Raw genomic sequence first — 23,307 nt, 5'->3', positions numbered from 1 at the left:
GAAACATGCCCCTCGTGCGTGGTATGAAAGGTTGTCCAAATTCCTTCTTGAAAATGGCTTTACAAGAGGAAAAATCAACAATGCCCTATTTTTGAAGAAACGAGGGAGGAACTTGCTCATTGTGCAAGTTTATGTTGACGACATCATCTTTGGTGCAACAAATGATTCCTTATGTGAGGAATTTGTAAAGCTTATGGGAAGCGAGTTTGAAATGAGTATGATGGGGGAGTTGAATTTTTTCTTAGAGTTGCAAGTTAAGCAAACCCCTAAGGGAATGATGATAAGTCAGCAGAAGTACATTAAAGAGCTCCTGAAGAGATTTGAGATGGAAAGTTCAAAAATCATTGATACTCATATTGCCATTGCCACTCGTCTGGACATGGATGGACCTGGTTCTCATGTGAACGAAACCATGTACAGAGGCCTCATTGGTTCACTCTTGTATCTCACAGCTAGCAGATCTGATATTGTATTCAGTGTGGGATTATGTGCTAAATTTCAATCCAGTCAAAAGGAATCTCATCTGAAAGCTGCTAAGAGGATTCTAAGGTATCTCAAAGGAACGCATGACCTGGTTCTCTACTATACTTCAGGAGATAATTTTGACTTAATTGGGTATGCTGATACTGATTATGCTGGTTATCTGGTGGATAGAATGAGCACATCTAGCATGGCACACTTTCTGGGGTCGTGCTTAATCTCATGAGGTACAAAGAAATAAAACTCGGTGCCTCTTTCAACTGCAGAAGCTGAGTGTGTGGCAGCTGCCTCGTGTTGTGCTCAACTGTTGTGGATCAATCAACAACTAGAGGATTTCGGTGTGTTCTCGGATTGTGTGCCACTACTGTGTGATAATACAAGTGCTCTCAACATCACAAAGAACCCGATTCAGCATAAGCGAACAAAGTACATTGATGTGCGACATCATTTTCTTAGGGATAATGTTGAAAAAGGCCTCATCTGCATGAAGTTCTATAAAATAGAGGACCAAGTAGCATATATCTTCACCAAAGCATTGAGCAAAGAGCACTTTGAAAAGAATCGACTGGCATTGGGGCTGATAAAATCAAACTGAGTACCATATCTCTCAATGATTGGCTATGAAAGAATGAACATGGAAAACTGCTAAAAAATATTTTTTGGCAAACTCTAACTCATTTCTATACCGTTACAGGTAAACACGCATGAGAATTACAGAGTAAACAAGCTGCCAATAACCTTGCATCTTGGTAAAAGGATGAAGCTCACATTTACAAAACTCAATTAGGGAACCTGGTTCCTTTGACTCAGGTAGTAGCTCCTTTTACACTCATGCACACATTAAAAGGCTATAAAAGTTCCACATCATTAAATGTTTTCCGTCTCTCTCTCATCTGTTAAAACCCAAACATCACACCCGTTACAAACTGACTCGTCTACCCAGTAAGATACACCCGTTTGTAACCGGTCCCTCACCCCCTCTAAATAATACCAAAAGACATCTCTTTCCCAACTATCCACATCAAAGCCACAAAATTCTCTTCTCTTTCTAAAGAAAACCCTCTCTTTCTTGTGTCTCTACTTCCAAACTCTATCGTGTCTCAGAATCTAGAGCTTTCAAGCACTACCAATGTTTTTCCTACTGTGCCTTCATCTCACGAAGCACATGAGTGTGCTTCTGAGTCTCAACCGTTACCCAGTCAAAATCCCACACCAGACCAACAACCATCTACTAGTTCTTCTCCAACCCAGTCGAGTTATGGTTCTCACCGCAGTCTTAAGACTTAGAACCCCAAAAGATTCGTTGCTACAACCTCTCATTCTGCCTCGCCGGAAAACAATGGCAGACGATGAAACAGTAGACGGAGACGAGGAACAAGAGGTCTTTAGTCAGAAGGTTGGGGGAATCTCTGAAACCCAACAAGATGTGGTTGGCAGGGGTGAAGTATCAACAGTGCCCGCTCCAAGCTTTGATCTGAATATTACCACTCTGACATGTAATGTTCCTCCTGCATCTTCTGATTCTATTTTGGGGGTGAATGAGAAAGAAGCCATTGAGAACATGCTATTGATTGCTATAGAGGGAGGATTGGTTGGAGAATATGAGTGTGATGATGAGACCATTGGGTCTCAGGGGGAAGGTGAAAGTCATAAAGCTGAGTGTAGGGAACTGGTGCCTTTTGAAAATTTGGCACCAGTCAGTACTACTGGGGAAACAACAGAGGGACCTGATTCCTCTGCCCAAGAAGAACACTCTGCTCCTACTTGGGATGAAATCCCTTGCTCCCCAAAAGAGCCCCAGGCCATTACTGATCCTTCTCCTTCTCCTCACTTTAATGCTGAGCCATTGAACTTTGTCATTCCTGAAATGAGATCTCTATCTGAAGAGAAAAATGAGAATAGTGAGGAAGACTATGATAATGTGATTGTGGCAAGATTCATTGCTGCTATAAGTGGTAGTGCAGTTCCCAAAGAGCCCATTCTTAAAAGACCCACTACTAGGCTATAAAAGAAAGAGGCTTATGAGACTGTTCTGAAGAAAAACAAAGAGGAAAAGAAAAGAAGGAGGTTGGTGAAAAGGGGAAAGCTAGTAAATGAGGAGGATATGCCTCCAGCACATATTGTCCATGTTGATGATGAAGAGGTGAATGAGGAATCTGCTTCCTTAATTCGTAAATCCTCTAAGAAACCTGTGATTCCAAAGCCCAAGAGAGGTTCATCTGTGAAAACTGTAGAGGTGAAAAGTGTCGAGGGAGAGAAGTCTGGTGAGAAATCTTGTGAGAAGTTTGGTGAGAAATCTTGTGAGAAGTATGAAAAAAAGGAGAAAAATGTAAGGAAGTCTGTGAAGAGGAAGGCTAGTAACAAAGAGGAACCTAGTTCCTCTAAGAAGGCAAAAGTGATCACTTCTATATTCATAGATATTAAGTTAAGCGCCTTTGTATATTTTAATGATCTAACAAACTTCTAAATAAGAACCAGATTGGGAACCTGTTACACATCCTCAAAGTGCTCAAGAACAACAAGTCTTAAGTCTGGCACAAGTCCCAACAACTTGAGTCAAAGAAACGGGAGAGGGAACAGATGGCCATCAGTTCCTCTAATGACAGTACAATTCAACTTTCTACACAGTTTGGTGGAAACTGATAGAGAACCAGGTTCTCTACACAGTTTGGTGGACCCTTAGTTTACATCAATAGATGATACTTTCGTCCTCCCACATTCATCCTCTTCTATAAAAGAAATAGTTGCAAAACTTAGGCGCCTTCTGTAATGATGTACATGCGTGTTTTGATGCTCACCACACTTGTGCATCAAAAGTTATGCAAATGGTAACCTGCTATTTTTTCAAGTTACCAAACAATTTACCACTTGCTATTACTGATATCTTCTTATTTCAAATTTCGGAAAACGTGGATAATGTGCTTCACTTTATGTGACTTTTGTTATAAACATTTCTATTTTGCTAGCCGCTAAAGCATATTGGTCATGTGACTGATATAAATATTGGCTGCTGAATGACTCAACAATAAATATTTGACTTGACCTTGTTTTCCTCCTTCTATGATTTGTCCAGGTTTCGATGTGTTTGACTAACCAGACAAAATAGAAACGAAGTTATAGATTGTTCTCTTGTTCAACCAGACTAAATAGAAACGAAGTTACTATTTGTCCCCTTGTTGCCTCCACTTGCTGGACATATACTCACCTGCATCTATCACTTCACCAAACATGTCCTGTAGTAGGACGTTTAACTTAGCTCCCTTCTCTTTACCAACAGTAAAGAGAATAAAGAAAGTCAAGTAATCCATAGCCTGTCCGAAAGACAGGATATGGTAAAGGGATAAAGAAAGTGAAAGTTTAGGATCAAGAAAATGCTCACCTCTTGGAAGGGCTCATATGCCATGTAATTTGAGTGTAGACCTGAGATCCTCTGCTCTCATATGCACCATATGGGAGCAGCAAAACAAATGCTTCAACATTGATCTAAAAGTTTGTCCTACTAAAACCATGAGATCCAGAGGATTAGTTAAAATGCTACCATCAGAAGCGCAACTTGCAATGAGTTTAATATAGCTTTGTCCCTATCTATCTTCCTCTGATGCGCAACTTGCAATGAGTTTAATATAGCTTTGTCCCTCTCTAGCTTTCTCATTTGATATTCTTTCGTTCTCCATCGGAGAACTTTTACGATAACTGAGAAGGGAATGAGTTACTAGTATTGTATTAAGTAGAATTTTTGTTATCAGAAAAAACCAGTAAAGGATTCAAATAGTAACGACAACCTAAAAAAAGGAGATTCCTCTTTAATTAGATCCAAAAACATTTATATATTACTTATTGATCAATAGTTTGTATACACACTAATTCTTAAATAAGAGATCATACATCATGTAGAAAAAAGGCTAGATTTGAACTTCTAAACAAGATTTCTTCGATGAGTTAATAATTGTGGACTTTGCAATGTTGCCACTAGGGACTATATCTCAATAACAATTTATAAATAAGTACCTGAAACTGATATATCTCAACTTCACAAATTGATCATAGTACAAGTTACTCTTTATGAAAAATAATTCACTCCTTTCGTAAGATAATATAATTGCTATCTTATTACATTTGGGTCCGGGCTCAGCACGGGCCATTCCACCCTAGTAATCTTAGATATGATGCTTAAAGGTAATGTAGCACCACTAGATAACCCTCCCATCTATCCTATCTTTAGCCTAAACGTTAAAAGCTGAACAAATCCTAGTAACTCCTGAGTGATCCCAAGAAGTGCATATAACCTACATTAGTGAAGAGGCATGAAAAATAAGTTTATGGGTTTGGTTTAAACTTCAGAAGACCTTGAGTTGCATAATCTCATCAACGTACATAGGAACGGAGCTAGAGTGCCGGGAGTGAGTTCAGCCGAACCCAGTAGCTTTGGTTTGAACCCTGTATTTGTCTTAAAATTTTTATTGAATATGTACAAATTATTAATTTAAAATCCAGTAATATCAAACGATTAAAATTCTAAACCCATAAATTTAAAGTACTGGCTCCGTCTACGTACATGTTGCAAAGTGGTGCAGTTAGTCTAACTCTTATCATTTTGTACAAGTTTCACCAATTCTGCTTTTCTTGTGTAGTGAAGGATTTTTGTTGATAAAAGGAAGGAATTTAGTGCCACATTTGGCACCGGTGGGCAATTGAAGGACTTCAACTAGTTTTTTTTTATTTTTTTATATAAGATCTACTATGATTTTTTTCCCTTTTCAGATCTAAAGTTAATAGTTTTTGTGGGTGAGCTATCAAAAATTTGTTTGTATTTTAACTATTTAATAAGTGAAAGCTCACTTGAACGATGAAGGTTATTTCAATAATTTTACTTAGTCCATTATGAGCAGGAAGAATGAGGTAAAAAAGACTTTTGAAGTGTTGTGTAATTAACAAAAAATGTGTCATTAAAGGGGTTCGGGGATCGGATTAAAAATAGTAAAAGTTGTGGGTAAATATTAAAATTTTTGAAAAACCATACCCATTCAAATTATTTCAAATTTTCATTTCCCTCTTTTCTCTCCCCTTTACTTCTTCTTCTCCTTCTTCCTTCTTTCTTCTTTGTCTTACTCATTCTCTCATTCTTCTTCCTTACTTTCTTCTTTCTCTTCAACTTTCGTTGCTGCTGCTGCTGGTAGTTCGTCTATGTCATCATCTTCTTCTTCATTTTCTTCCTTGTTTTTTCCTTCTTTCCCTCTTCATCTCATTTTCATCTTCTTCTTCTTCTTTCATTTTTTCTTTTCTTCTAGTGGTTTAAAATATACGAGGGAAAGAGAAAAATATAAAATTTTACAAAGTGAGTATTATGCCAAATACCCTCGAGATATTTTGAGACATTTCCATAAACGAGTATTATGCAAAACATCCCCGGGATGTTTCAAACATTCCTCGGGATATTTCTTATGCTTCTTTCTTTTTGATGTTTGATCTTTTTTCAACAGATATTTCAAACATCTCCACAAATATTTGAAACATCTGTGCAGATGTTTTGAAACATCTCAGTAGATGTTTGAAACATTTCTCTAGATATTTGAATCATCTTTCTAAATGTTTGAGGATTAGGAGTGGCGGGGGATAGAGAGAAGCGTTGCGATATAGAGGAGCAAGGAGAGGATAGAGATGAGCGTTGCGAGATGGAGAAGTGACGGGAGGAGGAATAGGGGTGTAGGAGGGAGAATTTTTTGAAAATAAGAAAACTTTGGAGTTTTTAAAAATTATGTTATTAACGCTAATTACAAAAGTATCCGTTCAACCTCATTCTTAATAGTTTTGTCTTAAAAATTGATATAAGTTTTGAAGTATCTTAAATATTAAAATCCTCGACTAATGTCCCTCCACCATTCCGTTCGTAAATGCTCTGTGTCACATTGTAATGACCACTTGGGTTTATAGTTTGTTCATCCGTTTGACTTCTTCTTTATCATCTGCAGCTTCTCATATTTTGAGATCTCTCTTGTTCTTTGTTCCTATATTTACTTGTTTGCATTCTTGAATTGCTTGCCTTTTATTTTCATTAAGGAGTTTGAAGTTCAAATGTATGATTTGGAATTGGGTTTTAAGATATCAACTGAACTACTATTTCAGATCTAGACCAAACAATTTCGAAGGTTCCAAATACACATAGGGTTTTTGGAGTTCAAGGGATATACACGAAGTGAACTGCATAAAAACTGCTTGATACTGATCTGTTAGCGCCTCATACCGAGAGGTAAGAATGAAATTTTCACATGTTGAGAAAACTATTAAAAATCTTATGTGGTTATTATAATTTTCATATCAATGGTCATGATTTAGTTACTTCCTCTTGGGTTCTTAAGAATTTTTATTTTTTTGTATATCTATTTACCATATTTCGGACATGCATGTTCTTGTTTGTCACCAATTTTTGTAGACTTAAGATTCCTCAGATATTGTGTATCAAAAAATTGTGCTTGGCTGCCGAGGCTGCCACTGCCATGACTATTAATCATTTTTGACTATACCTGTGTAAGTCTAATTCTTGGTATACCAGTTTTGTTGAGACCATGTTTCTGGATATTCTTTGAAAATGGTATCTCATTTTAGATTCTGCCTTACCAATTCTGGTTTGCTAAATGTTAGTATCTGATCAATTTTTGAACATGATAAAAGAGTTAAGATAAGCAGGGTAAAAAGTCCCTATAGAATAAAAAAAATTGTACAATTTTGTTTGGTTGTTGTTGCTCCTAAATGCACACGCAAGTATACATGGTCGTACAAGTAATATAGGATTATAAGTCCAGATATCGTACCCACAGGAACTTGTGATTAACTATTTACTAAATTAAACTAGACAATTAATCTATTCAAACAATTTTCTAAAGTGTGATTATTTAACTAGACTGATCTAGAGTAGTAAACTAAGCGATTAAAGAAAATAAGTCGGCAATCTTAGAAACAAATTCGATGGGATAGAATGTTCCAGAGCTATGGGTTAACTAACAATCCCGTTGAATTTTCTACTTAAATTGTCTAATTAATTTATCTAATTTATTGATTGACAGGGTTAATATTACTCGTAGTATTCTCCCGAAGTACTACTCGCTTATTCAAGGTAACTTAACGCCTATATTCCTATGGAATTAGGATTAACAAGAACGCATTAATAATTCATGTATAGTAACCAAGCAAGGCGATTAGGTATATTCCTATTCTAACCGCAAATCTGTTCCCGATACTCAGGTTCAAGATCTTGCTCTACTCAATCCTATATGCAATCTAGAATTCCCTCTTTTGAGTTCAATCTTAGATTCGTAGATAGTATTTAATTGGTGATCAAACAATCAAATAATTAAGTGCAAGATTGAATAAAATAGTGCCCAGTCTTTTTTTTTTTAAACCTATTATGGTTGCTAGAGTCCAAAAAAAGTATAATTAGGTTTCGGACTCGTGGTAAGTACTACGTACACACTATCCTTCCCATACTCCACTTGTAAAATTACACTAAGTATGTTATTATTGTTGTAACGTTCTTTGTATATGTTGTATCTATTGGTACATCTGAAAATTTTACCATGACTTATTCTTTTTTCTTCATCATGTGCTTCTAATATTTTCATTTGACGAAACTTTTCTACATGATTTCATTTAGTTGCGTCATTTTGATCTTCACGTTCAATCTGTTCGGTAATTTGAGATTAGTGGGATAGAGTCTCCATCATAGAGATGCTTCCTGAAATTCATCCTCAACTTTGAAAAACCAAGTTATTTGATAAATGAATAACATCCTTTGCCACTTTGCCACTTAATAAAGGAGGATATCTTGTATAGCCATATGTATAATGAGTCGCAATATAATTTGGCTTTATTGTATTTGCAGTTTGATGTACACCAGTTCTGCACGATTGTATGTGCATCATTTTAGAGTCGTTTCTAGAGGAATCCTGAGGCTATCAAGGTATATGTAAATTTGATATATAACCCATTTTTCCTGGGGTTTGAACTAGGTATGTGTAGTTTTCTACATGCAGTTTATTTTATCCTGGGTTTAAACTCAAATCTATGCATGACACTGTTGCAAGCTGATCTGGCGGTATCTGTTATTGCTAAGTGTATAGAAGTGTTTTATAGAGAATGAAGACCAGTAAAAAGGAATAACTCAAATTCTTTCTTCTGAGACGGTTCATATGTATGGACGTTCAAGCACTTGAGAAAACTGCCCCTTCTTTTGAAATTATGTTAAAGGCTTAAATTTTTATTTTATTTTTCCTTTTTTTTCTTTCTGCAATTGGATAAAGATATGATTTTATATGAGAAATATCTTCTTAATGTTTGATATTTTTGTGGTAATCTTGTAGTTGCACGAGTAATAAAAACAACTATGTTGGGCAAATGCCCGTGCACACATCTAGTTTGTAAAGAAGCGAAGGTGGTGTTAGTTGTGGTCATAGCGGAGCTACAGTGTCTCTAATGGTATTTATTGGTGGTTATGGTGATTTATGTGAGGGAAATCTTTTTGTTAGAGGTGTACATTATATAATATGTATATATAATGTATATACTCTCTACATATATATACAAAAGTTGTATATTATACCGTGTATAAAAGTTATATATACATTGTTCTTGAGTTTCGTAGTGTATCCTTAGTGTATCATTAATATATTCGTATATCATGAGTATTGTCATGGACGGCTTTCCAGCCATGCCCCATGACCCCTTGGACGCACCCCGTGGCGTCCTGGCAAGCCTCCCAACACCAAGCACCACGGTCGGCCCCGTGGTCTCGGCAGCTCCAAGTGACAAGCGCGCATGTGCCTCTGCCGCCCCACCGCTAGCCATCGCGAGCGCCCAGCCACAGGCAGACGCCAATAGCGCCGCGCGCGCAGACCTTGATGATAAAGACAAAGTTGCTGCCAACGGACCTATTTCTACCTTGTAGAAGACTAAGTCCTTTTCATTGTAAATATAGAGTAGTTTTACTGCATTTTCTTTAAGTGTGCTTGTACAGCTTATTTAGGTCAAGTTATATAACTTTGGTTTTTTTTTAAGCATTGTTAAGGGGGATCAAGCAATCAAACTTTCTAGCAAGCAAACAATTTTCTGTACTGGTATCTCCCTCCCCCCCCCCCACCGTGTTGCTTTTCTGTAATAACTTTCATTAATGCAATCAAACTTTCTTTTATTCTCAATTCTCTTTTCTGCTCTTTCAGTTGCTCATGACATTGATTTTTCCGTACGGCACTGACAATCTAGTCTAGCGTACGGAGGGGACCTCAATTGGCGGACAGCAATCGCACTAACATCGATTGCTTAGCCTTACGTCGCCCTTCCAAAGAATCTCAGGAAGGCGCCGCGTAACAGTTGGTATCAGAGCCTAGGCTCGACATCGGACGAGGGATTACATTGCAATTACCCCTATTTCTGACCATGGTGAATCATGGGATCGCATCGCGATCCTTGAGGAGACAGTATTACGGCCCATCGTGGAAATGGTGCATGATCTAAAGACCAGCCTAGTGCAAAGGTTGGACGACCTGGACCGCAGACTGCTCCAGGCCGAAGTTGACATAGAAAATATCAGTCGCGACTCTGAAGGAGACCGACAAACGGAAGCCACAGAGGCAGCCGATTTTTTTGGTAAATTCAAGGTCATCCAATAGGAGCGTGCCGAGGATTTAGCCCACAGGGCATAAGAGGCAAACATGGTGACTGCCATGCAACAAACTATAGACAACTTGACAGGCCAGCTCAACATTGTCAATGCTGCTTTAAAAGGCCTGCTTCGAGGAGGTGGAAACCAAATCGGGGGTATTGTGAACCTCGCCCCTGTGGCCCAAAAACTGAAAATTCCTGAGCCAAAGCCATACAGTGGAGTTCGGAATGCAAAGAAGTGAAAAACTTCATCTTCGACATCGAACAATACTTCAATACCGTGTGGGGCCTAGAAGAAGCTAAGAAGGTAGCAACTGCTGCCATGTATCTTTAGGGTGATGCCAAACTCTGGCGGCGGGTGAAATGCGAAGCCATCAAGGCCGGTGAAGATGCCCTCGAGACATTGGCAGAACTGAAGGCAGCCATACTTCTACAGTTCTTCCCTGAAAATATTGAATACAATGCAAGGAGAAAGCTACGGAAGCTCCGCCAGACAAAATCAGTGCGGGATTACGTATGGGAATTCTCTGCGCTCATGCTGAACATCCGTGACATGGGGGACAAAGACAAACGCTTCACCTTCATGGAAGGGTTGAAACCTTATGCTCGCATGGAGTTGCAAAGACAAAGGGTAGACACATTTCTTAAGGTGATCCAAGCAGCAGAGTGCCTTGGGGATTATCAAGTGGAAGCCCGGAAGGACAGGCCTCAACAGCCTGTCTGAGAAGGATACAAAGGGGGCCAGCCGAACACTAGTGGCCCTAGCAGAAGTGGAGGAGACCGAAGTGCAACCAAATCTAAGGCTCCCTCCTCAGGCAGTACTAGCGCTGCATCTAACAACAACGATCGGGGGAGGAAACCCCCCTCAGGATGTCGTCATTGCGGCAGACTACATTGGAATAATGAATACCCACATGCACAGATGAACACCCATCAAGCTTTTGAGGATGGGACGGATGACGACGCCGATGATGCGGACCAGACTGAACCAGTAGGTGCATTTAATCCAATTGCTAGCTTTATTTCTGAGTCCTTAGCGGGAACCAGTGCTGGTATCCATAAGAAGGAGGACCCCTGCCCAATCTCCAAGAAAGGGAAAAAGAAGGCGAATGAGAGGACTCCTCCTAATCAAGAGAGGACCTTAATGTTCGTCGACATGAAGGTAAATGGCAAGACCATTCGGACAATGATAGATACGGGTGCTACCCACAACTACTTAGCCTCGACTCAGGTGGATTGCCTTTGCCTAGTTGTAGGAAAGGGCAAAGGTCGTATCAAGGCTATCAACTCACCTTCTCAGCTAGTGGGTGGAATAGCCAAAGAAGTACCATTGAAGCTTGGCCCTTATGAAGGAGAATTTAACCTGCGCGTGGTGATCATAGATGACTACGAGTTGATAGTGGGGTTGGAATTACTAAGTCAAACCAACACCATGCCCGTTCTGTATGCAGACATGCTACTGATGATAGGAACAAATGGGGCCAAGCCTTGCATCATTCCGTGCATGCCCATGAAGATGGCCGTCGAGAATATCTCGGCCTTGCAGTTGAAGAAGGGGGTCAAAAGACATGAACCCACATTCCTGGCTACCCTCTGCATTGAAGATATAGAATGCTCCTTGGGTTCCATTCTTGCACCCATGAAGGAGCTACTATTGGAATTTGAAGACATAATGCCACAAGACATGCCAAAGCGACTCCCGCCTAGGCGCACTGTGGACCATGAGATTGAGTTGGTTCTGGGTGCGAAGCCACCTGCCCGGGCGCCCTACAAAATGTCACAACCCAAACTCACTGAGCTTCGGAGACAATTGATGGAAAGGCTAGAAACAGGGATCATCATACCCTCCAAATCCCCATACGGCCCCCTATGCTATTCCAAAAGAAACATGATGACAACTTACAACTCTGTGTGGATTATCGGGCTCTAAACAAAAATACCGTGAAGAACAAGTACCTTATTCCGCTAATGGCAGACTTGTTCGACAGACTAGGTAGTGCGACGGTGTTCACCAAAATAGACCCGAGGACAGGTTATTGGCTAGTTCGGATTGTAGAGGGTGATGAACACAAGACGACCTGCATGACAAGATATGGGTCGTACGACTTCCTGGTTATGCCATTCAACTTGACTAATGCGCCAGCCATATTTTGCATCCTGATGAACCAAGTCTTCTGAGAATACATTGACGAATTCGTGGTGGTATACTTAGATGACATTGTGGTATATAGCCAGACACTGGAAGAACACCTGGAGCACTTGTGGAAGGTCCTAGCCCGATTGCGGGAGCACAGATTATATGCGAAGCTATCCAAGTGCTCCTTTGCTCAGAAACAAATTGACTTCCTCGGACATATCATCGAGGAAGGGCAAATGAAGATGGACCAACAGAAGATTCAGGCCATCACAGATTGGCCGCCGCCTAAGGATATACACGCCTTGAGATCGTTTCTTGGCCTATGCAACTTCTATCGGCGATTTGTGAAAAATTACTCCCTCATTGTAGTACCACTGATAGAACTTCTCAAGAAGGGCACACCTTGGGATTGGGGACCCAGGCGAGTAGAGGCCTTCAACGTATTGAAAGCGGCTATGTCTAGTAGCCCTGTCTTGACTCTCCCTGATTTGGCCAAGCCATTCGAGGTACAAACGGATGCCTCCGACTATGCCCTTGGTGGAGTCTTGCTACAAGAAGGGCATCCCGTAGCGTACGAGACCCGAAAACTAAAGAATGCAGAGCGGCGCTATGCCGCCCACGAGAAAGAATTATTGGCTGTCATTCATTGCTTATGCCTTTGGAGGAATTATCTACTGGGAACCCCGTTCGTGGTCAAGACAGACAACACAGCTGTTAGCCATTTCATGACCCAGCCGAAGCTGAATGGTCGACAGGCTAGGTGGCAGGAACTCCTAGCGAAATTTCACTTCAACCTGGAGTATTGAAGTGGGAAGACTAATCATGTTGCTGATGCGCTCAGTCGGAGAGCCAATCTAGCATCAGTGTGCCTACTCGACACCCTAAGGGGGAGCGAAGTAAGCACCACCATAAAAGACCAGATATATAATCTACTCATCAAGGATCCTGCTGTTCAGTATTTGGTTGATTTGGTGGGATAGGGCAAGACTCGCTAGTTTTACAAAGAAGATAGTTTCCTGAAAGTGAAAGGGAGTTGACTTTATGTTCCTAAAGGAGGAGATCTGTGAAGGACTCTTCTGGCGGAATGCCACGATACTTTGTGGGCTGGTCATCCCGGGGAAGAACGCACCATGGCATTACTTCGCTGTGCATATTATTGGCCTCAAATAACAGATGACGTCGCTCAGTATGTGAAGACTTGTCTAGTATGCCAAAAGGATACGTCGGACCGTTTGACGCAAGCAGGATTCTTGGAACCACTAGCTGTCCCAAAAAGACCTTGGGAAAGCGTTTCCCTGGATTTTATCACCGGATTGCCCAAGGTCGGAGATCTCACAACTATCCTGGTTGTCGTGGATCGATTTTCAAAGTTTGCTACCTTTATAGCAGCCCCACAATATATATCAGCAGAAGAAACAACCCGACTCTTCTTCTCTCATGTCATCAAATATTAGGGCCTACTTAAGATATCATTAGTGATCGCGACTCACGCTTCACTAGCAACTTTTGGACCCAGCTCTTTAAGTGTCTCGGGTCAAAATTGAGTCATAGCTCAAGTTTTCATCTACAATCTGATGGCCAGAATGAGCGATTCAATGGCATGCTGGAGGAATATCTCTGCCACTTCGTAACCGGATCGCAGAAGAACTGGGTGAAGCTTCTGGATGCTGCTCAGTTTTGTTTTAATTCACAAAAGAGCTCTAGTACCAACAAAAGCGCTTTTAAAATTGTTACCGGACAACAACCACTATCCCACACACTGTGAATGCACCAAACATGTCAAAATCTCCTCGAGCTGCTAGCTTCTCAAAAGAATGGAAGCGAAATTTTGAGATAGTGCGGAGTTATCTTGTCAAAGCCCAAAAGCAGATGGGGAGGCATGCTGTTCAAAATCGTCGCTTTGTTGAATACCAAGTAGGAGACAAAGTGATGGTCAAAATTCCAAAGCGGTACTTGTTTGCAGGGGTCCATGACCCTCGCCTATTGAAAAAATATATTGGACCCTTGTCCATTGAAAGGCGCATTGGGAAAGTTGCATACGGGGTGGATACCCCAGTTTGGTGGAAAATCCATTCCGTTTTCCATGTCAGTCTCCTGAAACCTATTCGGGAAGATATCGAGGATCCTTCACGGAGCCAACTCATAGTACCCAGTATTCGAGGCCCCAATTTAACCGGAAAAGGCATGTCGAAGCTATTCTTGATGATCGAGTGATACACGCCTCAAGGAAAGATCACCAAGAGTTCTTGGTAAAATGGCAGGGATGTGATACAGAGGAGAATACCTGGGAGAGGGGAACAAACCTCAAAGCCTACAAGAGCCTACTTGATGATTATCTTGCAAGTAAGGCGACGAGGACGTCGCCAACTCAGGTGGGGGAGAATGTCATGGGCAGCTTTCCAGCCATGCCCCATGACCCCTTGGATGCACCTCCTGGCGTCCTGGTAAGCCTCCCAACACCTAGCGCCACGGTCAGCCCAGTGGTCTCGGCAGCTCCAAGTGAAAAACATGCATGTGCCTCTGTCGCCCCACCGCTAGCCATCGCCAGCGCCCAGCCACAGGCAGACGCCAATAGAGCCGTGCGCGCAGACCCTGATGCTAAAGACAAAGTTATTGCCAACGGACCTGTTTCTACCTTGTAGAAGACTAAGTCCTTTTTCATTGTAAATATAGAGTAGTTTTACTGTATTTTCTTTAAGTGTGCTTCTACAACTTATTTGGGTCATGTTATGTAACTTTGATTTATTTTTTTTAGCATTATTAAGGGGGAATCAAGCAATCAAACTTTCTAGCAAGCAAACAATACTCTGTACTGGTGTCTCTCCCCCCGACACCGTATTGCTTTTCTGTAATAGCTTTCATTAATGCAATCAAGTTTTCTGTCATTCTCAATTCTCTCTGCTCTCTCAGTTGCTCATGACATTAGTTTTCTCGTACGGCACTGACAATCTAGTCTAGCGTACGGAGGAGACCTCAGTTGGCGGACAACAATCGCACTGATATCGATTGCTTAGCCTTACGTCGCCCTTCTAAAGAATCTCAGGAAGGCGCCGCGTAACAGTATATATGGTCTGTTGTAAAATTTATAAAAGTTATATATACACAGCCTCCTCATCATCCTCCTCCTTATTATCCTCCTCCTCGACATGAGTATTTTATGCTTATGCAGTTTTATCCTTTTATTTTATTGATTTGGTCTCTCTCTTTCTATATAAAAGATTTTATGTAAAAGAATTTCGGATTCAAGTGCTTTGAAGGTTGAGAAAAATGGTGAAGGGCAGAGGAGAGGTGGAGCTGTTGTGAAAGGAGACAAGTTGGAAGAAAAGGAACAATTACAACAACTAGGGAGGGAAGGGTGAATGGGCGGCACGGAAAATGACAGAGTATAGTCATTCTCAAACTAATAACGAATATATATACACACACACATTCTGTATCTAATATAAAAAAATTATACAAATTTTACTTTTTTGGCTATAGAAAATAAATAGTTTCTGGCGCGGGCTAAAAGTGAAAAAACCCAATATTATTTTTACTGGTTGTGTATTTTATTAGATTTAGCTACAAGTTGATATACTTTTTGGCCAATCAACCAAATATGTCAGAGCCCAATATACAACCAACCCTGCACGAACTGTTCAAAGATCTGGACCCAAACTCTTTTATAGGCCGCTCAGGACCCAACCCGATTGTCAAAAATTCTGAAATTTGGATTTCAAGAATATCTAAACGAGAACAATGATAAAATTATTATCTACACTAATTCTCCTAAAATAAATTGAGGGGAGGACCCATAACAAGAGGATTTAATTGAACCAGCTTCATCAAATGTTTTTTTGTAAATTGTACTCAGGAAACCAATAAGTAAGATCAAATGAATCCACTTGACACTGCCATGATGCTCAGCTGAGTGGTCAAGTAGGCCCATTTTTTCCCATTGCACTTGGGTTCTAGTTCTGCTGAGCGCAGCTGGTCGAATCATGCCAACATTTGGTACATTAGAACAATTCCGGCGCACGGGTACCACACTACACCGTGTACAACTTTAGTTTATTAGCTTCATTTCTTTTATTTTATTTATGTTAAATTAGTTCACTTAATAATTTAAAATTGTTAGCTCAGTTGTTCCTTTACAACCTGGACGTGTGGTTAGTTCTATATTTTTTATTTATTTATTACTCTAGTATTTTTTTTAATTATTTGTTTATTTATTTTTATTTTATTTATGAATATTTCAAAATTGCTAGAGTATTATTGTTATCAATACGATAATACATAAATATTAAAAATAGAAGACTTTAGTATTATAGCTGGTTAGAAATTGTTACTTTTATATTATATTACTGTACATATATTATAGATTACTAATACAAAAAAGACGTTTTTTGTCTTTTTATAAGAAAAAAATACCACCTCAAAACAATATTTTTCGGGGGCACTACGGGAAAGAATGAAATGAGCAACATACAAAATTCACTTTGTTGGCCACTGCAGTTTTTATCTTGGACTATCATCTTATTGATGTAATAACATTGCCAAATTAATTCCGCTGGAATAAAATCTTGTATCCGCTGCCGTAGACGGATGGGGAAGCATACAACATACAAAGTTGCATCTTGCCAAAAAGTCGTTGATGTGCCTGTATGGGGTAAAATTAGTCAGCGACAGGTGGATGAATGATAAAGTGACACGTGAAATTGAATACATGTAATATATGAGTCAGCAAATAGTTGACGTCGGATATAAATATGTGTTCGGCGCTGTATAAATTCCGAAGGCATGAAAACCGACAACGAAGATTTGAAAGGAAGACATTGGTTGGGTAAGACATCATTCAATGAGCAACCGTTACAAAGAATCTCTGTATTACTTACCAACCGTTATACAACTATCAATAGGTGTTTTATTTTCATTCAAGAAGGGTTTGATTTGGGGATCTTGTCTCCCTGAATAGAGCTATAAATATGAGAATTTGTATCCATTATAGGACATGAAATATTCTGTATGCAAAAGCTAAAATCAGCTCTTATTTTATCAAGCTGCTTTCTTTACTTTATTCTTAATATTGTACTTGTTACTGCTATAGGAGAAGCAAAACTCATAGCCAAGCTTGTATTTCCTTTAAGTCATTTTTATAATCTTATTTCTGTTCTTATTTATTTTATATTTCTGGATAAAATTAATTCACGTGTCTATAAACCACGTTACACATTCAACTTTACCGTTTTACAGGTAAATAATTTGGTGCCCACCGTGGGGTATAGACAATTGTGTAATTACTTTGATCAATTCATCTATTACTAACGTATTTTGATTCTTTTCTATTAGGCGCTTTACAAGCCCGGCCTCGCAAGGTCTGGCGCCCGATGCCCTTATGTGCGCGATTAAAAAAATACTCTGACACGGCTTTAAACTGAAGGACCTCGATCCTAATATATAAATACTCCCTAAACGAGTTGAGGAAGGGTTGGACATTATTGGAGAAGAAAAAAAGGCTACAAAACACTTTCGAGCAAGGAATCAAACGAGTTTTCTCTTCGTTCCTTTTAATTTGTTGTTTAATGCTTTCGAATATTATAAAAATTGTTTATACAATTATGAGTAGCAAAATTTTCTCATCTAGGATTTTATGGAACCTCTTGAAGGATAATTTTTACACTGCGTTAATATAAATTTGCCGTTGATTTTCCTTTACTTGTTCAACTACATGGTCATTGTAATTGAAGAGCTCTCAATTAATTGTGCCTATTTAGTGTGTATTGCTTGGAAAGAGGGTATATATTTAGGTAGTTGTTGAACAACATCACTCGTAACATATATGAGAAATCAATACGGAGGGTTTAAAGGTGGGATTAGAAATAACGAAATATTAGTGTGATCATAGTGAGAGGTGAACTAGTGCCAGCTAGCGTAGTTCAGAAGAATACGTCTAGTAAATTGTGGTAATTACTCGAAAGAGAATTATGACACCCCAAATACTCACGATCGATAGAGAATACTTAGGCGAATTTATAGGAAACGTAACAAGGAAGATTCCGACAATTGGGAAAATCATAACCCTAGACTTTTCCAATCTTGTTTACAATATTTACTCTTCTAGTTATAAATTTACATCATTTTAATTAATTTGCTCTTAGTTAATAACCACTCAAATTATTATTTAAAATTTCTGAAGATTGATTAATCATGTTCTTGTGAAACTAGTTGCCGTGATTAGTAGGTTAATTGCTTGTGGGATTCGACTCCGGACTTGTAAACCCGATTATATTTGTAACGACCACTTAGTCCTTTTTATAAGGCATAGTTGGATGTGATCAAATTTTGGCATCGTTGCCTGTGAATTAACGGTGTTATTAATTACAACCAGAAAAAATTGCTAGGATTCTTAGTTTAGTCAGCTTTCTTGAATAGAAATTTATTATATTGAAATTCTAATGTTTGTAGTCTTGTGTGTTACATGAGCATGCCTAGAAACTCCTCAAGGACTGGAATTATTTGAAGTATTACCGGACCCTGAGAAAGCTTTCAGTGCATTAAATCGAGCAAACAAGAAGGAAAAACGACAACAGAACCCAACTGAATAAATCAAAATAGACATGGGTGACATCATGGACAATCAAAACAACAGAACAATGGGAACGACCCGAAAAATCAGGGTGTGGCACCTCTTATTCCAGGAGCATCCCTTTATGATTGGGAACAACCCACCGCTGAACATCTGGCAACCACAATTGCAGTCCCTCAGATACAAGCAGAATCATTTCAAATCACTAACAACATGCTACATCTGCTGCAGAACAAGAGACTGTTCTCGGGGTCTTACATTAAAGATCCACATCAATACTTGAATTTTGTTTTTTGTCAATTTGTGTCATGCAAAGGCAACTGAAGGTGACACCGAAAGCAATCATACTGTTATTGTTTCCATTCTCAGTGACAGAAAAGGCTCAGAGTTGTCTTAATTCTCTCCCCATAAACTCCATTACTACTTGGGAGGAATTAGTCAAGCAGTATTTGAATAAGTTCTACCCACCTAATAAGATTGCCAAGAAAGTTGATGAAATATTGAGTTTCAGACAGAAACCAACTGAAACATTGCTTGAAAAGTGAGAGAGGTTCAAAGGGATGTTGGTTAAGTGTCCATATCATGGCATTCCAGATCAAATGTTGGGACAAAGATTCTACATAGGATTGGCAGACATTTTAAAGGCCAATGTTGATGCTTCAACATGTGGAGCATTTTTGAGTAAATCATTCTGAGAATGCAAGGGCCTACTTGGAAAAATGGATCAAAACTCAAGATGGATGACAAGAGACACTACAATCACTCATGTAGTTCACTCAGTATATCTGGACTTGAATAACTCCGTAGCCGAGAATATGTCCACTCTGATAACTCAAATGAGTATCCTTACCCAGAAGAATGATGAATCGGGCTAAAAGCAGGTACACATAGTTGACACAACAAATGGAGGATTGTGCACACCATATATTAACCAACCATATGTGTGCTCATAGAGTGGTGAAAGTGATAGCCAGAACTACCAAGAGAATATGAATTATGTGAGCAACTTTGGAGGCCAGAGACAAGGTGGTCAGAATTAGGGGTAGCAGAATCAAAAGTGCATGCCAACACAACATCAATACAACAACAATAACAATCCTGGAGCTATGCGACCATAGGGTCAAGTCATTCCTTAACAAAGGTAACATGGATACAATAAGCAAAATCAACAGCTAGCATATCAACAACCTCAACAACAACAGATAGGAAGACAAGAAGATGGATTGTCTGAAATTAAAGGAATGCTGCAATAACTCATTGGGTCAAATGGAAAAATGCAAGAGAAGGTTGATGCACATAACTCGACTATAAAATGCATTGAGGTTCAATTAGGGCAGATATTTTTGGCTCCTAATAATTGTCCTTAAGGGACGTTACCTGCGGACACACATCAATCTGAAAGAGCAGGTTTCGAAGCAGCTGATGGAGGTGAGTCTAAGAAATGATAGAGATCTTGATCTAGAGCAAGAAATTGCTCGAGAAAGTCGACCAACTGTAACACCTGTGCCAGCACCGCTTGAGGTAGATGAGTTAACTGAGTTAATGGAGGTAACAGTGCAATAGGCCTAGGAGGAACCAAGTAAGAAAAACGAGGTTGCGAAGGAAACTGAGCAGGTGCAGGAGAAAGTATCTTAAAAAGTGCCTGAGTAGAATCCAACTCAAGTCACAGGCCGGAAGATACCTCCAACACCTTTCCCGCAGAGGTTGGCCAAATATCAGAAGTATGAGCAATACAAAAAATTCATAGAGATGCTGAAGCAGGTTCAGGTGAACATCCCACTGATAGATGCCTTGGGGGAGATACCCGGTTATGCAAAAATAATGAAGGACTTGATGTCTAGCAAGTTTGCCTTTCAAGACCTGGCAACTATGACATTGACTCAGACTTGTAGTGCTGTGGTTACAAGACCTATAGCTGAGAAGCTATCCGACCCAGGGAGTTTTACAATTCCTTGTACCATAGGCAGCTATGCATTTGCTAAAGCACTGTGTGATTTGGGGGCGAGCATAAACTTGATGCCCCTGTCTATCTATAAAAAGTTCGCCAGGTGATGCCATTGTGCGCATTCTCATCATCTACGAGAGAATAAGAGAAAGATTTATACTTAACACATCGACTGCACGATATGAGATGGAGAAAGAGAAATTTCCTAACATCCTATAGCCTCTTGAAGATAAGTATAGAAGTCTCTGCACCAATCCACATGACTCTACTAGTCTACTCATGACTCGTGAAACCTATGTGAACCTAGTGCACCCAATTCCTACTATGGGCCGTGATGAACCATCAACACAACAACCGTTCATAACACTTTTAAAATCAAGAGTTATAATAATAAAGTGGAGTTAAGTCTAGATACCATGGCAAAATACTTTCATTCTTACTAAGTCATGAAGTATGAACAAAACATAGAGCAAAGTAATATTAGGTACAACCATGAACATTAACCAAAAATCCCAAATATCCTGCGTTACAAGTGCATGAGTATCTAGTAGAATATACAAAACTACTATAACTACTGTCTAAAATGAATATCGACAGAATAAAATAAACATAGGGCAAAGGAGACTCCAAGTGCTACCGGTCGACGCATAGAAAGCACCTCACCACTAAGTCTCCAGCGGATGCAACTACGTGCCCGAATGATCACCTGATGTACCTATCTTAGTACATGCACAATTAGAGTAGAAGTTTACTATGAGTATGTAAATAATTGTATACCCAGTATGTATCTAGTCTAATCTAAAAGAAGTAGTGACGAGGAGTCGACATCGACACTTACTAGTTATCTAATAACAATGTACATAAATGTAGATAGGCATGAAACACAACAAGTAGCAATGAAAAAGATAATATAAAGAAAATGATTCTCAATGTAAGAATGATTACGAAATCATCAAATACCATAACTGCCTCGAAGAAAACAATGATAACCAATATCAAACGCAAAGTCAAATATCAAGTCATGAAAAGCTCATATGTACTCTGACTCCCTATCGAATATTACGGATGAATTCTACCGAGGTCGTACGGCCCGATCCACAAGAATAGTGTACACGCTGAGGTCGTACGGCCCGATCCATAATAATATTTTATAGCACTGCCGATATGTACTGCCCAATCTCATTAGAATAGAGAAACTTTCATCGGGTCACTAGCCCCACTAGCGAAGGTACGTTCGAGTCGAGGAGTCCCTAAAATACCGATTAGATAAACACAATACGAGGATATAGATGCAAGAGAAAGCATAACTTTACCAACAATCAATTCTCTTCCAAATATTAACAGTAAAGAGTCTCGTTAAAATACACAAATTCTAGCCTCAAGCTCAATTATGAATTCAAGTAATCAACAGGCAAGCTTAATTTAAGTAGTATATTTAAGGCATGATGTAGGTCTAAGTCTACCCAGACATAAACATGAATCTAGCTTACGCATATACGCTCATCACCTCATACATACGTAGTACCCATAACACATAGCACATAACAAATAAAATACCTACAGAGATAATTCCTTCTTACAAGATTAAGCATGAGACTTACCTTGCTTCCAAGTCCACGACTCGGCTCCCACACCTCACTAATCACCTCAAATTTACGATGAAAAACAAAAATAGTCAAAGGGACGTACTACCCAATCAATATATGCTCAAGAACTCATAATTCAACTTTTAGAATCAATTCCCAACCCCACTCGGAAAGTCGACATAAGTCAACTCCGGGCCCACGCTCCCAAATGCTTGAAATTTTTGAAGATTATATTAACCATGACATCACAAACTCAAATATATAATTTATTTCCAGTACCACAACCAATTTCGTAGTCAAATCTCATTTTTATCAATTTTAGATTTTCTAACCAAAACCCAAAATTCTATTAATTTTCATGTAAAAATCCACACCTAATCCAATATAACTCAAAATAGGTTGGAATCTCTTAACTTATATTAGTTAATGAAAATGACTCTTCCAAATTGCCTTAGCAAGAGATAAGATAGATATAAATGAACCAAACTCGAACCCCCAACTTATATTCTGCCCAGGTATTACCCTTTGCGATCGCAGTCCAAAGCATCACGATCGCAAAGCCCAAATATGCTTCTTCCGAACATGAAGGCTTACCAGACTAGACCCTCTGCGAATACGACCAGCCAATTGCGAACACGAAGGCTTCACTGCCAGCCCCCAAAATATCCTCTTCTGCGACGACGAAAGCCATTGCACGATCTCGTAGAATAACTGCCTCCCATGGCCATCGCCGCTAACCCATTGCATTCCCAACCTTAACCACGCGAACGCGAAGCACTGCTAGGCCACCCTCCGAGATCATGATTCCCTCTTCACGATCACTTAGAACATATCCTCCTCCTCCACACATAACCCTATGCGATCACGAGACCTTCTCCATGATCGCGGTTTACACCAGACATCAGGAAAATCTGCCAACTTCAACCTTGCTCCAGGTGGTTCG

This window comes from Nicotiana tabacum, chromosome 15 (genome assembly GCF_000715075.1).
Source record: "Nicotiana tabacum cultivar K326 chromosome 15, ASM71507v2, whole genome shotgun sequence".
In the NCBI taxonomy this organism is placed as follows: Eukaryota; Viridiplantae; Streptophyta; class Magnoliopsida; order Solanales; family Solanaceae; genus Nicotiana; species Nicotiana tabacum.
The sequence above is the reverse complement of the archived record's forward strand: the minus strand, read 5'-3'. Positions refer to the sequence as shown.